Below are 18,569 nucleotides of genomic sequence, written 5' to 3'. Positions count from 1 at the left end.
AATGACTATAAGGGTCAATCATGCAATACAGCCCTGAAGCCAACTACTTTTAGCATTTTCTGACAAAACCTAAGGGTCTAGTGTTCTTTTTGAGTCAACTTGGATGTTTTATTATAAAAAAATTTAAAGATGTTTCATCTCTAAGAACAAAAATGCTTTAAAATTTGAAAAATATATATGTATATGGCATATATACAAATACACATACATATTCTATATATAATATAAATATATTGTTAAAAATCTGTAAATGGTCTAACTTTTTTTTTCCTAATAAGCAATTCTTAAAACAGTTTTCTTTTCCTCCTAGAGATAAGCTATACTTTATCTTGGCAAAGGTGGAGTAGCCTTCTGGAATGAACAAACTTGGTCACACGGTCTTCTCTCTTCCCCAGATCCCACCTGCCAGAGCTAGCTCTGACCCACTTGATAGGCTTTCAATAATGACAGCAAGTGTCCAGCCAGCCTGAAGTTAACCAGGCATCCAGCCCACTGGACACGGGCCTGGAGGTTTTTGCACTCCCCGGAGAGCAAAGAATTGTCCAACTACTTTCTAGTTTAGTAATTCGTGTGCTAAGATTCATAGTCACAATTTAGATAGTGATTTGTGTGTACGTTTAGTTTGAACTACATGATCTCACTTAAAATCCTTTCTAAACTTTCGTTTGAAGCCAATTTTTAATTTAGATTTTTTTCCTTCTCTCCTATCCAAAAGATGCATATTTAGATGGTCTTTGGTTTTAAACTACAACTGTTTGGCCAGACTATTAGCAGAAACTTATGTGCTTTCAACTAAAGCCTCTTATTCTACATCAGTGAAAACAATTAGATCATAATCAAATCCAACCTGCAGTGGGTGTCTCCAGAATTTGTCCATTGTATACTTCTAATTTCTATACTCAGCGAGAAGAAAACTAGTGTGATGCCAGGATAAACCTTTCTGCTTATCCAATAATGGTGGGACAACTTTTGAAAAGACTGAAGTGCATGCCCTCAAAATATCCTCTTATAAACTCTGCTTTTCTAACTTTTGGTAAGAGTCAGAAAACAGATAATTTGATGTTATAGTTTCTAACAAGGGTCCAAAGTATAAGTATTCTGGGATCATGGTTAAGGGCAAATTCTTATGCTTTCAATATCAAATGTGTGGATTGAAAGGTTGACATTTTTGTGAACAAGTGTACAATGTCTTAAGCAAAGCTCTTCATGGGAGGAGGATCTATGGTATGACTTCCTCCCTCTAGAACCTTCTAACAGACTTGCTACCAATTCATTCCTTTTCTCTTGAGTTGGAAATGAACATATAATTATGTGACAATTTCCCACTGACACCAACAGTGTCCCCAAGTATTTTAAAAATAAGGATAATATTGAGACTTAAGGAAATAACTTCTGTTTTTAATAACACATCTTGTAAGAATCTGCCAGATTTGAATATTCTCTTCTCATAGCTAAATGAGAAATTTAATAATATTAAATCATATGTTGTTATCTTAAATCCTGGACTAGAATCACTATTTTCTATTTTTAATTTAGAAATAAGGTATTGTCAACAATATAGAGACTACTTACACATTTTAAGAAAATTAGTGATAATTTCTGCCAGTGGAGAAAATTCTGGTAAAGATTTATCTCTGTTCAAAAGAAAAATTTAAGGACTTTGATGGTTAATTACATATGTAAACTTGAGTAGTCCAGGGGTGTCCACATTAAACATTGTTTCTGGGTGTTTCTGTAAGGTGTTTCTGGATGAGATTAGCATTGAACCTATAGACTCAGTGAAGTACATTTCCCTCTCTAATGTGGTTGAGCGGCATCCAATCCTTTTGAAGGCCTGAATAGAACAAAAGGTGGAGGGAATGAGGAACTTGCCCCTCTTTTCCTGCCTCAGTGCTTGAGCTGTGACATTTCATCTTCTCCTGTGCTTGGACTGGGATTTACATCATTGGCTCCTTTGGTTCTCAAGCCTTCAGACTCAGGCAAAATTACACCACCAGCTTTCCTGGGTCTCCAGCTTACAGACGGCAAATTATAGGACTTCTCAGCCTCATAATCTCATAATAAGTCAATCAATAATAAATAAATAGATATTTAAATACATAGATATACGTTCTGTTTCTCTGGAGAACCTTGACTAATCCAAAGTCTAAATAAGGGAGCCAGCAATTAGCATGAATAGGCTGTAGTTATCAAAAGACACAGCACAGAGGCATGGGAATAGCATAATGTATGTTGGTCTCCATTTAAATCCCCTTTATTAGAACAGTGTGCAGATTTCCCCCTCCTGTCAATGTTGATATCAATAGCTCAGAGCTTCCCCTCTTCTGTAAAATTGCCATAGGCCAATAGGAACAACCTTGTCACCTAGAAATGCGTAGAAAGTCCTTCCCTTTTCCCTAGGGGAGCATCTGATGTCTCAAAATCCAACTGGTGTTTGGTACAAGAATCTGCCCTGCTTCTAGGTAACCCAACTGTGATAATCAGGTTGGAGGATGGCATTTATATATAATTTCCTATTTTTTTCCATTTTATAGCATAAGACTAGGGACATACTAATTCAAACATCTTTACTGGGCCATTTAATCTCTTGGACCACTGTATAACCTCCTTGACAGGATTTTATCTATTTTGGCCCTTAATTTCCCAGAAACCTATTGTTAGGAACAGCAGAAGGAGAGCAGAAAGAGAGTACAACTATAAGTTCTGACACTTTCTAAAGCCAGGTTTTAATGGAAGAGCTATTTTAAAAATACAATTAATATAGTTAAAACTAAGCTCTTAGCAGAAACTGAATTGACATTTTGAGCAACTCCTATGAAGGATTATGCATTATAAGATTTGTTTTAATACCTGTGTTTGAATAATATGTGGGCTAATGATTATTTGTGTCTGAATTAATACACAAACATATAAGCACTCACACATATATTCAACAAAGACTAAAGTTCTCAAGCAAAATGTGCATGATCATTCTTAAATAAACATGTAAATTCCTCTTCCATAAATTTCTTAATTACAACCAATGTAAATCCAGTCTTAAATAAATCATTCACCCTTTCAGTCATTCAGCAAATATTTTTGAGAGACTAGCATTTGCCAAACTTTGTGAAATGTACTAAGATATAATGCGAACAATTCCCTTTCCTCACAGAGCCTACAGCCAGTCAATAATACAGCCTAGAAATGGCCAATACAACATGCAAGTGGTGAGTGCTCTAAAGAAGGAAGTACCAGGAAAGCACGAAGGAGAGGCGCTTAACTAGTACCTGGGTCTGAGCCTCCTGAAACAAGTAAAGCAGAAACCAGAAGAGTGAGGTAGGGGAGTGCTCAGATAGAAGAAAGGACAAGTGCTAAGGCCTACAGGTAGAGCACCATATATTTGAAGAAGTGAAATTAGCTCAGATTGGGCAGAATATAGAATGCAAAGGGAAGAAGTGATGCAGTGTGATGCTTAAATGCTAAATAGTCCATAGAAAAGTCTAAAGTCCTGAGTCAAAGGCAGAGTCTCTTGGAAACAGACTCAGAGGTTGAGGTTTTCACATGGGATGTTTACGGGGAGAGCTTCCAAGGTCTACACCTGTGGGGAAACAATGAAAGCCAACTGCTCACCTTCTCTCTGTAAGTGCAGGGGCAGAAATTTGGCTATAATATAGTCGCAACAAAGGATTCCGACAATTTCATGGAGAACTCTGACATTGGAATGGACCTTCAGAGTTGTTCCCATTTGGGATGGGGGCTAGAATTTTATACCCCAAGTGGTGCATGCATTGGACATAGTCTATATAGGCTACCCACCAGGAAGGACGTGACCTTGGGCAAGCAGGTCCTCTTCTGCCTAGGAAAAGTCCCAGGAAGGGACACAATTGGGAGCTCTTGGCTGCAATACCACAATGAATGCTTGAGTTCCTGTGGGTGAGGGTAGCATCTAGAAAGTGCACCTCATTGTAAATAAAGCATGTTAAAGATATGTCTTAATAAATCAGGTTATGACAATGAAAGGCCTGGGCTTTAGCCATGGAAGAGACACAACCTGTTTTATATTTAGAAAGGTCTTTCTGGGGGCCGGGCGCGGTGGCTCACGCCTGTAATCCCAGCACTTTGGGAGGCCAAGGCGGGCGGATCATGAGGTCAGGAGATCGAGACCATCCTGGCTAACATGGTGAAACCCCGTCTCTACTAAAAATACAAAAAAATTAGCCAGGAGTGGTGGTGGGCACCTGTAGTCCCAGCTACTCGGGAGGCTGAGGCAGGAGAATGGCGTGAACCCGAGAGGCGGAGCTTGCAGTGAGCCAAGATTGTGCCACTGCACTCCAGCCTGGGCAACAGAGCGAGACTCTGTAAAAAAGAGAAAGAGAGAAAGAAAGAAAAGGAAGAAAGAAAGAAAGAAAGAAAAGACAGAAAGAAAGAGAAAGAAAGAAGGAAAGAAAGAAAGAAAGAAAGAAAGGTCTTTCTGGCTGTAATATGAGCAATAGACTGGAGAGAAGCATGACTAGAGGCAGACCGACTAGCTGAAAATTGGTTGCAAAAATCCAGGCAACAGATTGTGGTGGCCTGCATTGGGGTAGTGACAGGAAGAATGGAGAGTTTTAAATGGACCTGAAAGAAGTAGAAGGGGCAGGACTTAATGACTGAATGTAAAAAATTTAGACAGGGAGTAGTCTAAGTTGTATCCCAAATTTCTGGCTTTGGCACCTATGCTAGGAAACAAAGCAAGAGAAGCCGATTGTTTGCCATTGTATTTTTTTAAAGGTAGGAGGGAGTGCAATTGTGTGAATGTGAAACTCAGCTCTGGAAATGTTGAATTTAAAGTAAGTTTAACAGAGACATATACTAAAAAGCACACATAAGGGTCTAGAGCACAGGAAATGTATTTGAACCAGAAATAGGAATTTGGAGACCATCAGCACATAGGTGGTAACTGTATCCAACAAAGTGATCAATATGGCCTAGAAGTTTATAAAGTGAGAAAAATAGAAGGCCTAGGATAAAATCATAAAGGTTTTATTGTTTTTGTTTTTCAGTGATGCATTCATTAAATTCCCACTCTATGCTTTCAGCTTGATTAAGGACAGTGCAAAAGAAGAGTAGTATTTTCTGAACGCCTTTGATATGCTGAACAGATTACCTCATTATCTTATTTTACAATCCTATGATTTTAGAATATCATCTCCGTTTAACAGATAAGATCAAAACTCATGAAATTTAAGCAAGTTCTGCAAGCCATAATACTATTAATTGGTAGAGCCAGAATCTCACTCCAGATCTGTCTGAGTTTTCCTATGATTTTTTCACTATATTATTGTTAACTACAAATGATTTGGAATAAAGATTTATTATGAATTATGTTTTGTAAAATCATAGCTTTATTTCGGTTTCCATAATCTAAACTTTAAATATTAAAAAGTTGTACTGGAAACTAGAAAATTCACATCTACTTTGGGAAATAGAGAGTCTTCTATGTTCTTAAGCCTTAAAAATGTAGCATATAAATTTGTTTTTGTCAAATGGAAAAACAGAATAAGGGCTTACTCTTTCATTAGCCACTGTGTAAAGCAAAGTTTGATTTATTCTGGGAAATTAAAAATGTATAGCAATTGGTATTTAGGACAAAATTACCTCACAACAAAAAGTGTATGCATTATTAGCACTGATATTATTTATTCATGTGTAGCTAGAATTTCACCCCCATATAGGTCCCAGGCTTAAGAAAATGTCTGAAAGAGTTTCTCAGGGCTGTGAGAAACCAGGAATATGCAGAAACTTGCCATAGGCTTTCTTGCAGGGATTCTAAAAAAGAAAAACACACAAACCATCACTTCTATTGCTAGAGATGCAACAGTAATGCTTAATCAGTAGTCTGCTTAATCAGTAGTCTGAGCTAGTTTATATCTGCAAATGTTCTCTCTAACTCACTTTGATTCAGAGTTGGAGCTCAGTCTTCCTATTGAGGAACTGAGAAGAGATGATAACCTGACCGGAGGGACTCTTTGGCTATGCTCAGAAGTGGAGTAACCATTCATCAGCAGTTCTCCCTCAGTGGGTATGTCCTCCACATGGAAGATGGCACACATTCCTAAGAGAGCCATACTTTTACCCGTTTCAGTGGTGAGGCTTGAATACAACATTAGCTTTTATAAGGTCATTTAGGTCAAGTGCGATTTTATCTGTGATACACTTTGGAACTGCTAAGCCTTGTGCTGTTATCAGTGTTAAATTATACATATTTCAGGAGTCCTTGCTATTCCCCCCACCAGGAACAGAAAGAAGATCTCCTTCTAAAATCTTCCTTTATCTCATTAAGTTTCTTTAGGAAGTTGGTTTTGAAATTAAGATTTAACTAGGCTAGATGCTGGTTTGTAGTCCTAAAAAAAGTCTCATGCCACCTAACAACAACAAAAAAATGATTTGAACTTTGCAGATTCTGTTTATTATTAACACGGTTTTCAAAAAGGCTATAAATAAAAAAAGATTGTGTTTTCTTTTGAAAACGTAATATTATACACTTTTTACAATTTGAAGAGGTTAAAATGCACTTAGGTTTTGTCTCATTTATTTTTGTACATGATTACACAGATTCACAGATGGGAAATGTATTCAAGGTCATACAACAAAAGAGTATTTCATGGTAAAAGTAGGATTATAAATCAAGTTTTAAAATCCCATATCTAAAAATGATGTGCATTTTAGTAAAACATCATTTTACTTTGTTTTATAATTTCCTGATAAATAATACATATGAGATGCCAAATCGATGTGTATTAAGGAAAAAATGTTAAGCCTTATATTTAGAAATCTCAAGAACACACTGCAAGTTTATACTAAAACTAAAGTCTCGTAGTTTTCTTAGGATGATGACGTGGCTTAATTTTTAAATATCACACATAAATTATTTCTCTAATGAACTTTTTCTTTTGTCTTCATTTCTTTTTTTTAAAAGTGTCCTCTGTCATTGAAGATGCCAAATAAAATGCATGGACAGAAATTAATAGGCAATGGAACTTGATGAATTCTCCTGGAGAATATTTTTATAATGAAAGCTTGGCAACTGTTCCTGTGATTAATCATGATAATACACAAATGCTTAACTCCAGATAAACTGACCATTTCCTTCTTTCTGGGATACTCCTCTCCTTTTCTTTTTCTTTCAAGGAGGATTAACCAGTTCACTCTTTCCCTTTACTATACATTCTTCTCAGTGATGTCCCCACCTCCATTTTTCTATCCAAATCCCACTTTTCCCAAAAACATGTCTCAGTCCACCAGAGAAGGAGGTGGTGTTATTCTCCTTTAAAATCCAATGTATCCGTTTTATTCTGTCTTTCCATTTGACAAAAACAAATTTATATGCTACATTTTTAAGGCTTAATACAACACTGATCATACAGTGTAATATTGTCCATGTTATATATTTCCCAGACCTTCAATTATCCACAAGGATTGAGTTGAGTGCTTACTTCTAGAAGATGGGGGGAGAAGGAGAAGAAGAACTGGGTGGTCAGTGAATATTCCTTGCTCTTAGCTAGGGTTAGCTGGACACAGCAGATGGCTAAGTACATCAGAAGTAAGGATACTTGGGAAGCTCAATCAATCAGTGGATCACTGGCTAGCACATACACTGCAAGTGGGCTTTCTATATGAATAAGGAACACTTCCAACCTTCCTACCTTTCCTTTAACAGATAAATCCTAATACAAAAGAATTTTCTAAAAAAAACTCAAAGAAAAAATTTCTAATCTAGTTGAATCTGAAGATTTACCTGGCTAAAAGTAGTCCTCCTTTGGCTTACTAGGGATAAAAATTCCTGTCTTTACATGAGGGCAGCAAGAAGGTTAGAAATGAACATTACTGACCACCTATCATGTGCCAGTTATTAACATATATTTTCCCAGTAAAGTTTACAACAATTCCCTGAGGAAAATATCATTAGTCCCACTTTCCCCTACAAAATTTGCCCTGAATGCTAAGGAACCAGGATTATAGAGAGAATATGGTCAGCATGTGGTGTTATAAGTGATATTTTTTTCTGCTTTGTTCTGTATAATAAGTTTGTGTTAAAAAATGGCCTAACTTACGTGTTTTAAGCATTCATAAGTATAATATATCAGATGTTATTGTCTATTAAATAAAACAGAATTCATTAGGGCTCAAAATATTAAACGTCAAACCACTAACGTGTTAAATTTAAAATGTTTTACATTACTAAAGAAAGATTGGGTGTGTTCTAGAAATATTTTTTCTTTAAAAGGAACACTAATTGAAGTCAAATTCCATCTTCTTCTGTACTTGCTAAGTTAGCCAAGTGGGGCAATAGCAAAATCGGGGTTTCCTCCAACCTCTAAATTCTGTGAGTCATTGATTTATAATGTGCCTTACTATTGGAATCAGAGGAAACTTTTTCAACCTAATTAAGCCTGCTGACAGAGTAATTCCTAGTGTGTGCAAAATCTGCTTGCATTTGGAGCTCTATTGCCTGTCCTCTGAAAAGAGGGCAATGTCTTCAAATATGAAGACTTTTGCAGCTGTTCGGCTAGTTGACTAATCACTTCTGAGATTTTCTTCCCCAAAATAAAAATCATCTGGGAACTAATTGTTACTCACAATAATATCAGAGCTTGGCATTTCTGAATATCTGTTCATCACTAGATTTCACAAGTCTGAGCCCATCTTTGAAATCATGATCTTCACTTTCAAAATTCAAAGTGGGAGCCTGAGTGGTAACAGAGATTCTCTGTGGCAGGGTTGGGTTAGAATTTGATGTTCTCTCTTATTTTTCACCTCACATCCTTGTAGCACTGCACTGGGTTAGTAGAATCCTACAGTGTGAAATGTTGCATAGAGTGCAACACGCAGGGTTCCACTACCTGGAATGAATCCTGGGCTCCATCTTAACAGGAGCATGGAATCAGGTAAATGACTGCCTTACTCGCCTGTCTTAGTCTCTTTATGTTGCTATAAAATAATGCCTGAGGGTAGGTAATTTATTTTTCAAAAAAGGTTTATTGGGCTCATGGTTCTGCTGGCTGTACAAGAAGCATGGTGCTGGCACCTTCTTCTGGTGAGGGCCTTGAGAAACTTCCACTCATGGTGGAAGGTGAAGGGGAGCCAGTGTGTGCAAAGATCACATAGTAAGAGAGAAAACAAGAGAGAGCAGAGGGTTCCAGGCTCTTTTTAACAATCAGCTCTCTCTGGGAATGAGAACTCACTCATTACTGCAAGGATAGCACCAAGCCATTCATGAGGGATCCACCCATGACCCAAACACCTCCCATTAGGCACTACCTCCAACATTGGGAATCAGATTTCAACCTGAGATCTGGAGGGTCAAATATCCAAACCATAGCGCCACCTCACATGGATTTGGTAAGAATCCAAGCTTCTAGAGGATCAAATAATCTTTCTAAACTATTGACATACTTATACAAATATAAATTATGATTCACATTTATCTGCCATTAGCCCAACGTTCTCATCAACTTCTTTTACAAGAACAAGAAGAGGAAGTCTCAGAATATATATTGTCACTATAAAGAACATGTTTAGAGGTTTTGCTAAGTGGAATACATTTTAAAATTTTTGTAATCCAGCTGTATCCACAAAAACAAACCTTGATTGTTTGTTGTTCATTTCAGTTATATTGATTTTTCATTTATTTGACTCTAGTCAAGAAATCCTATTCATTGGCCAAGCCCTGCTGCCAACTAGCTTTGTGACCTCAAGCAAGTTATCTAATTTTTCCAGGTCTTTTCTTCAACTGAAAACCTGGGAGCGGGGTGAGGGGCATGGGCTGCGAAGAGGGGGTGGGAAAGAGATGAGGCCAAAAGAACAAACAGAAAAAGTTCGGTCTGGATTAAGCAGTACAGAAAATATAACCTTAGTTCTCCACCTCCAGGAGAACTCTGGCCTTAAGCAGAGAGCACTCTGCTGGTTTAGAGTTCTATGTACTCATAGATATTAACACAAAAATGTAGGAGGGAGCTAAGATTTGCTATTTGAGTATAGCACTGCTAAAGCTGGGTTCAAAGTACAATAGCTTAATTTGAAAATCTGACTAAAAATGCCTGAAGATTTTGCAGAAACAATAAACAAAGGGTGACACAGAAGAAGTGTTTGTTGACTGCTTGAATTGCTGATACACTAATAAATGTACTGAGCACATTGAACAGAATGGAGGCCTATCATGGGCAAACATAAATTCCAAAAGTAAGTAAATAAATTAGAAGGGAACAGTCAGTAATCTAACTGTGAGATTTGGGAAGAGTCATGTGCACTCTTCCTCCATGTTTTTTTAAAGGGAACTGTGGGATAGAGTCATGAAATATGTTCAACACCTATTACGGGATTGCTATAGCAATAAAATAATACATCAAATGTCAGAGTTTTGAGAAACTAAAACATCATATATAATATAGGACAAAAATATTGAATTTAAAGATATGTCATAAAGTCTACATGTCATTTCTATAATTTTTAGGGTATTTTATAAAATAGACTACCAATGTCTAGCTTCTCAAAAGAGAGGTAATTTTAAATTCTTATACATGGATTTAATAAAATAGGCAGATAATAGTCAAACTGGAGCTGCTACTATAACCAGATATAATTTTTTTAAAAAAAACAAACAATTGCCTTCAATTGGATTTTTGAAGTATTGATGTTGCTTATTTTAAGAAATATTTTTTTTCTGGAGTGAACTGAGTGTAAAGATAATTTTTAGATGATATTTTCTATGATAACCTGGTGATCTCTTACAAAGTGAGCATCTTTTTATAGGACATATCATTATCCCTAGTATTTTCTATTCAATAAATCTATGCTTGCATGTATTTGGCTTTCTTAAAATAGATAGGGTTCATCTTCATTTCTATCAATAATTACAATTTTAATGGCAAAGAACTATAGTTGAATGCATACTGTGTTCTTGTAAGGCTCTGTTTTAGGTGCTGAAAATTCAAAGATGAATAATCCACAATCTTTGCTTGCAAATAATTAGCTAATTACTTGAGATTGGTGACATATAGGCAAATATGTTTAACAAAGTATAAGCACATTAGAATTTTATTATAGTCCACAGCACCATCCCAGTGAGCGGGAATCCTTTCCACTAAGATGGGGGTAGAGGAATCAGGAAAAGCAGTCTGAAAGAACTGGTTCTTAAACCTAATCAATAATAGGTGTAATTGATACTTAGTAGTGTATCAGTGTCCTTTGACTTTTGGGAAAGGACTGAGGATGGAATGGTGAAGCCAGGTCTTGGTGGAACGAGGGAAGATGAATGCCCTTGACGGAAAGCAGCCTGAGCATATTCACAGAGGCTTGAAATAGCATAAAGATCTCTCATGCCTGTAAGCAATTCAATGATACTAGAACACTGGCCAAAATAAGTGGGTGTAAAAGTAAACTCTTGATCTGGTCTGAGACTTATCCACAGATCTAAAAGGGAGTTCCTGAGAAAGCTAACTATGTGGAGATTGACTAAAAATTAGATGTGGGGATCCCAGAAAAGAAACGACAGTACATTTGTGCCAGCCATTTATGCCTTTTAGGGTGAAATCAGAGATAATCTAATGTACTGGAGAGTTAACCAGGGACTGTATGTTCTGAGATCTCACTTGGGAAACCAACATGGAAAAGAGAAAATGCCAGAAAGGACAAAAATTGAACACTTAGCTCTTCCTTCTTTCCAGTTGCCTGCCTCCCTGCATCCTCCCATCCACACTCATGTCCTGACCTAGATGATTCTCTTTTAATTTCAAAACTGAGAAGTTCTAGTGGTGGGTGTGCGTGTGCATAACGAAGTCAGGCAGCTGGTAAGGAGAACAGAAAATTTTGGGGGTGCTTCTTCCTGGACTAAGTAGAACACCTACTTTGTACATATCCCTGCAGGTTCAGAAGAGAATCCAAGACTGAAAAATGCAGAAAGGCAAAATTATAAATCTACAAAAACCCTGACTCATTAAACACTAGGTTACATAACTCTTTTAAATGAAAGCAGTTTCTAGATTGCCTAGGGGTTCATCCTCAACACCAATTAACATTCTCTCTCTCTCTCTCTCTTCCCCCCCTTCCCTTCCTCTTTCTTGCTAGATGTCGGATTCAAAGCAACATATGTAGTGTAAAACAGCAACTGACACTCAAAACCCCAACACTGACTAGAGCTAGAGGACCTCATCCGTGTTGGCCACCCACCTTAGTCACCACATTAGCTGGCCTGTCTGGTAAAACATCCTCTTTGATCTTTTTATTTATTGTCCATATATTTAGATAGACAAACTGGACTTTGGATTGTGGAATCACTAAAGAACAGTTGCTTTTCCTCAGCTCCCTTATGAAATAGATCACTTGGAATAAGCAGATTCCTCAGGCATTATTACTAAGGACAGCATCCTGCCTGAGCCTCGTCCTTCTCAGTTCCAACACAGGGCACTAATCATAAACATATCTGCTCCAGTGATATATTTTTCAGACCACTTTGTGTTTCTATTGAACTGTAATCTATTTCTCCATTATTCTAGAATATCCTTCATCGTTTATTTGGGGTTTATCTCAAAATATTCTGAAATTGTCTTTTTCTAGAGCTTATTCTTTGTCCTCTCCATCCCCAATTTTCTTATAATATCAAGTCTCTTCCATTGTTTCCTCTCTCTCTCTCTCTCTCTCTCTCTCTCTGTGTGTGTGTGTGTGTGTGTGTGTGTATGTCTCTCTCTCTTTCTCTGTCTCACACACACCCACACCCACAATACTAAATCCTCTGGAAAGTGTAAAACAAGTTTATAATCACTTCAGGCTGATTAATTGGGCTGTTAATATTGAGGCCGAAATTGTTATTTGCCTGCCACATATCTTTCCTTCCTTCTTCCTTACCAAGAGAACTGAGTTTTGTTTGAAACATCTATGAATCCAATTTAAAAGCTATGTTTCTCCAGCCTCCTCCCTTGCTGCTGTAAATAGCCATATAACAATTCCAGGCAATTAGATACATAGTAAGATGTTAACTAAGGATTTATGAGAACTTTTTTAAATTTATTTTTTACTGAGAGAGAGGGTCTTGCTCTGTTGTCACCTAGGCTGGAGAGCAGTGGCGTGATCATGGCTCACTGCATCCTTGAACTCCTGGGCACAAATAATTCACCCACCTTAGCCTCCCAAGTAACTGGGACCAGAGGCATGCACCACTATGCCTGACTTTTTTTGTTGTTTTGGTAGAGATAGGAACTCTTTATGTTGCCCAGGCTGGTCTCAAATTTTTGGGCTCAAGCCGTCCTCCCACCTTGGCCACCCAAAGTGCTGGGATGTGGGTGTGAGCCACCACAACCAGCTTTCTTTCTTGATATAGACTCTACCCCTTTCTCCTTGTCCCGTCTTATATCCTACCTGAAATACAGAAATGTTAGCTGGATATTAGCTGGATGCTACCATCAGAATGGGTTCAGAAATAACCCTTTTAAAGTTCATATTGATCATCCATGCTCCTCCTAGTATGTAGAACTGTTGCAATTTAGGATGCTTTGTTTAAAATGTAAAAGAGACTGGAATCCTAGATACTATGATGTAACAACTGGAAAATCTATACTGAAGTTTCTCTTGGCTCTGTGAGTAGAAGAAAAAGTATGTGCAAAATAGAATCAATCATAGCACCAACATAATGGAATTTACTCCCCCCTAAAATTAAATCCTCTCAGTTCTCTAATTTAATTTTTAAACAATAATTGGCAAAAAGATAACATATGTTTTTAAATTGCTTCAACTGCAAAGATAAAAGGTAGGCAAAGACAGCTTGGTGACCACCAAAATTCATGTTGCCTTCTAGGAAGTGGCTGCCCAGCTAGGGGAATATCTCAGCCTTCCGTTGCATCTAACGGGGCTATATGACTATTTCTCACCATTGAAATATAAGCCAGCCATGTGTGTCACTTCTGGGCTGAAGAGGTAGGTGTAATTCTTCATGATGTCTTTTTCCATCATCAGCTGACTCTGAGTACCTAGAAGCAAGAGGTGCCACAAGACTGAAGAATCCTGAATCCATAAATGATCACAAGGAATGCCACCTGCCAACTGGGAACAACCACGTAGAACTTTTCATGAGCAAGAAATACAATTTCATTGTATCAAGCCACCAAGATTTGGGAGTGTATTTGTTGCTGAAACAAGGGTTGTTCCAATTAATATAAAGGGCAAAAATAAAAATCTCACATTTTAGTGTATTCAACATGAAATAACTGAAAAAGCAGAATGTCATTCAGTGGGCTCACAAATAATTAAATAAGATTTTCCACAATTAGGTAAAAAAGAATATAAACCAAATTAATTTATAAAAAAATGATGAAAGTTAATACTTTGTTCTACCTTGAGTTTGTGACTTACAAAATCTATACCTGCCAGTTACTAAGCATTTTTTAATATTGCAGTCTCCAGTTAGTCTTGATATAGTCTGATTTTTGACAAAGAATTTTCCCTATTTATTTCTTTAAGAGGGTGAAATGAATACTATGTTCTATGAAGCTTTTTAGTGAAGTAGAGCTTTTTAGTGAAGTAATATGCAATTGGTTTTGAATAGGATATTCCAAGGTGATGGCGATCTGGATTCAGAAGTCAACTATCTTCCATAGAAAAATTGGGTTTAATAGACACTAAGAAGACCATCATTTGCTCCTCTAAAATTAGAGAGCTGCTATTCCAGCCTGCCCATAAACATTCTCCAAGTCTAAAGTAAGTTTTTGGATAGAGGGACTATCATGTTCTAGGACCTTTCAAATTATTTCTTTTGCCAATGTGAAGAACAGATTCTGGTCTACAGAGGCATTGTTGAGACTGAATTAGGAGAACTTACAAAGACCTTCCATGGACCAGCCAGGGGGAGCCACATGCTATTCAGTGTAGCTGACTCCAGCAAGATAACAAGTGGAAAAGAAAGGAAAAAAAAAAAAAACTAATTAAAGGCCTCCTTTCTAAATTAGTGAGATAAAATTTTGCTTAGTAATTGAAGAGATTCCAAAGGTTGAAGCTTTAATTCAATGCCTATCTATTCTTCCAGTCAGAATCTTTTCAGAAAAAAAACTTCAGACAACCTTATTTTGTAGGGTGAATGTGAGATGAAATAGGGCATGGGATTATTTTCATTTTTCATTATGAAAAGTCTGTCTACAGTTTTCTCTTCACATCTATCTGACTACAATATAGTTATAAACCCATCTGTTTCCCAAGTAACATTCTCTTCTAAAAGTAGGATAATTTTTTTCCATAGAAAGCTCAGATATAAAATGAGGAGACTTTTTGCTCTTTAGGAATACAAATCAGCTTAGACTAACCAATCACACTGAATTTTTAAAGATTTTACCAGTAACCAAAACTATATATTAATGGAAAATGGATATGGGGGAAATACATCCTTTGTCTTAAAAACAGAACCCCAACTTTATTTAGGGGTGGCAATGGGCTCAGCTAAAAACACAGTGATTCCACATTCCCTTGCAGGAGGGAGCAGCCATTTTTCACAGTTATGACCCATAGGCTATAAGTTAAAATCTCTAGGGGGTTTGGGAAAGCTCTTGGAGGAACCTGATTTAGCTGGCATGTGTCTTATGCCTTTTGGTCTTCCTATCCTTCTCCCTAGCGTGTAGTTAGGATGCTGGAAGTGAGGCAGCCATCTCAAGACCATGAAGCAACAAATAGAAGGATGAAAGTCACAAGCTGAGGATGTTTGAGAGGAAGAAAAATGAGCTTAGGCCTCTGAAGACTGTGAAGTCCTACCTTCAGACTAATGTCACTTAAGAAAAACAAACTTCTATTTTGGTTAAGTTAGTATATGTTTGATTATCTCTTACAAGCAGCCAAACCTATACCAAGTTGATCCAATTAGAAGAATGTGCCAAAAAAATCTTTTAACAGTTTCCAAACGTGCATTTCAGAAGCATTCATTTACTTTGGCAATTATTAAACTGATATATATTAGTAAAACATTTTTATACACTTCTTAAAATGACTCCTCCAAATAACTCTACTAGGCCATACTCTATGCACTTCCCATACAGGCAGGGACACATTATGAATACTTTTCATCCCTCCATTGATTCATTCAGCAAACACTTATTGGAGGCCCAGAAAGCATTGTGCTAGGGGCAGGGATGCAAGAATGAAAAACACACACCTGATTACAAAAGGCTTAGTTTATTTGAAAAGAATAAGACAGAATATTTTTTAAAAACATTCTATTTTCCAGTTCTTTGCTTCCTGAGGGTTGTTTGTTTCACATACATTAGCTCTCCAAGGGATAGAGAAGCCTAGCACCATAATCAACATCAATAAAATAAAAGGATCTGAGCCAACAAATTGGTGTACATAGCTTAATGTTCAGAACACAATTTCATCATTGAATATTTAATTAAATTTTGCACCAATGTGTTCATTACTGTTGTGAGAAATAACTGAAGAAAGTTTCTCATTCCAATCAGTACAGAACTTGTTTTTCCAAAATCAGACTACTGCTAAAAGCAGATATTTAGTACTACTCCACTTTTTCTTTCTGTCATTTGTATGATACAAAAAAATCACTGTACATCAAGCCTTTACTCCAGTATCAAAAGACAATTATTCATTGCAGTATAGGGGACAAAATAACAAGTTAGTGTCAGGAAAACCATTTTTCACTCACCTCTTCCTCTATGTCAGGTATATCATCTAACTTCTTTCTACCTCAGTTTCCTTATGAGTTAAGTAATGGGTTGGAATTAGATCACTGTGTTCCCTCATAGATGTAAATTCTCTTATTTCCTCACTCTACTTAGGGTGATGCATTAGCAGATAGGTTTCCCAGCTAAGAGCAGAACATTAAGATTATTTTTAAATGATGCGTGGTTCCTTCTCTCTTTCTGTTACCTCAGGAATTATACATATTAGCCAACAACTCATATCAAACTACAATTTTATATATAATTACACAATATAATGTCATCTTTTATTAATAATACTATATCACCATACTCAAAATCAGAATAGAAGACTGGTTTTATTATTTCTAGCTTTTAAAAGCATAACTTGCATTGCACACATTTGGGATAATTGAAAGAAAATTAGATGGAGTGTACATTGTTTTAAATTTGCTGTTCACATTATCCCCCAGATATCTAGGAGTAAGTCTAACACAGATTATCTCAAAAGCACAGCAATCCCCTTGCTCCATTATAAGAAATTATTTTCAGAGTCTAAAAGATTGATTATATGCAAAATCTGAAAGCTAAAATTAAGATCTTATTTTTCAGTATAGACAATAGAAGTAATTAATTAACACATCTGACATTTATCTGCAACCCACCATAGGCAGATATCTGCTTTCTTATTAGTTGCATAAGAATTTCAGAAGTTGAAATACATTAAACACAACCAGTTTAACCCATCACGTTCTGAATTTGATATCCTATTACCTTGCTCACAAACAAGATCTTTAAGGAACATAAACACTCTTTACAAATCCTTTAGTTACCATCCTGCAAAACAACTCACACCCCCAATAATTATCTCATTACATATATACATATTTCCCTCTACTCACCACAATGAGTTAAAGGTGGACAAAAGCCCTCGGTGACTGTCTTTGAGTTATTACTTTGCTTTACCATTTCCTTCCTTTTAGGTGTCATGGTACAGGACTTTACTGATAGCAATTCATTCTTGTTAGGTTTACTGCAAACACCGAAAGAGGTGTCTTGCACTTGCTGGAAGACTTAGCTTTTATGCTTCTGGTCATTCTTCCCACAAAAAGAATGAGACCAGTTTCTGAGCTATTCTTAACTCGCCTTCCAAAATATTTCAAAAGAGGAAGACAAGAAAGACTTCATGATTTCCATGCAAACTCCCAGCCTGCCTGGCTGCCTGCTGCTGCCAATACTTCTTGCTCTTGCTGGTGATGACATTCAGAGAGCTCCCCAGCACTGGTGCTTCGTTATGTAAGGCTGTCTAGGTCAAGTGTAGGAGACACACTGCTGGCCTGTGGAAACTCATGGAACTGTTCCTCCAGATTAACACTTCAGGGGTTATGGAAGCTGGAGGAAGCTGAGCTTTTACTACATCTTTTGGGGGTAAATATTTTTGCATGTTTCAGCAGTTTATGTACTACAGTCTTGGCAGATGCCTGTCAGTCATGCTGAGAGGTGCAGGGAGAAATTACTGAGATTACAGTTCTGTCAGCATGCTTGAATAAGCATAGTAAGTCTTCCAGTAATCCTGGCTTTGAGACACTTAAGGAGTAAATAAATCATAAATTCAAATTTGCTTATCGGACATCATCTGTAACCATCAAGGAATGAATGTTGATTTGATATTTAAACTCTGAATACAATTTATTTGATTGGAGGTGTTGTAGGAGAGCATTATTAGAGGTGGCTATTAGCTCAAAGAGATTTACTGCAGTTCTTGGCTGTTACGTTGCCCTTGTCTCTGGCTGCAAATTTGCTTCCCTTGTAAGTGAGTTATATATATGCCTGTATTTGTCTTCTGTTGTGATTGTTTGTGATCATATAAGAATAAACTGGCAGTTAGGTGACTTCAACAAATAATGAATCCTGCCTACTTAGTTT

The 18,569-nt window shown here is 36.9% G+C and overlaps 1 long non-coding RNA gene across 2 annotated transcripts in view; it reads right to left on the bottom strand.

Annotated features, from left to right (window-relative positions):
- LOC103787066 (uncharacterized) overlaps positions 1-18,051 on the bottom strand; it is a 152,350-nt gene extending 134,299 nt beyond the window's left edge. For both annotated transcript variants that reach the window (XR_004670198.3, XR_008624533.2), the window contains exon 1: positions 17,546-18,051. This is a non-coding gene — a long non-coding RNA (uncharacterized LOC103787066). The remainder of the gene's footprint in view (positions 1-17,545) is intronic.
- Between the last annotated feature and the right edge of the window lie 518 nt (positions 18,052-18,569).

The sequence above is a fragment of the Pan paniscus genome, chromosome 13, assembly GCF_029289425.2.
Source record: "Pan paniscus chromosome 13, NHGRI_mPanPan1-v2.0_pri, whole genome shotgun sequence".
Taxonomy (NCBI): domain Eukaryota; kingdom Metazoa; phylum Chordata; class Mammalia; order Primates; family Hominidae; genus Pan; species Pan paniscus.
This window is presented reverse-complemented; position numbering and strand designations above follow the sequence as displayed.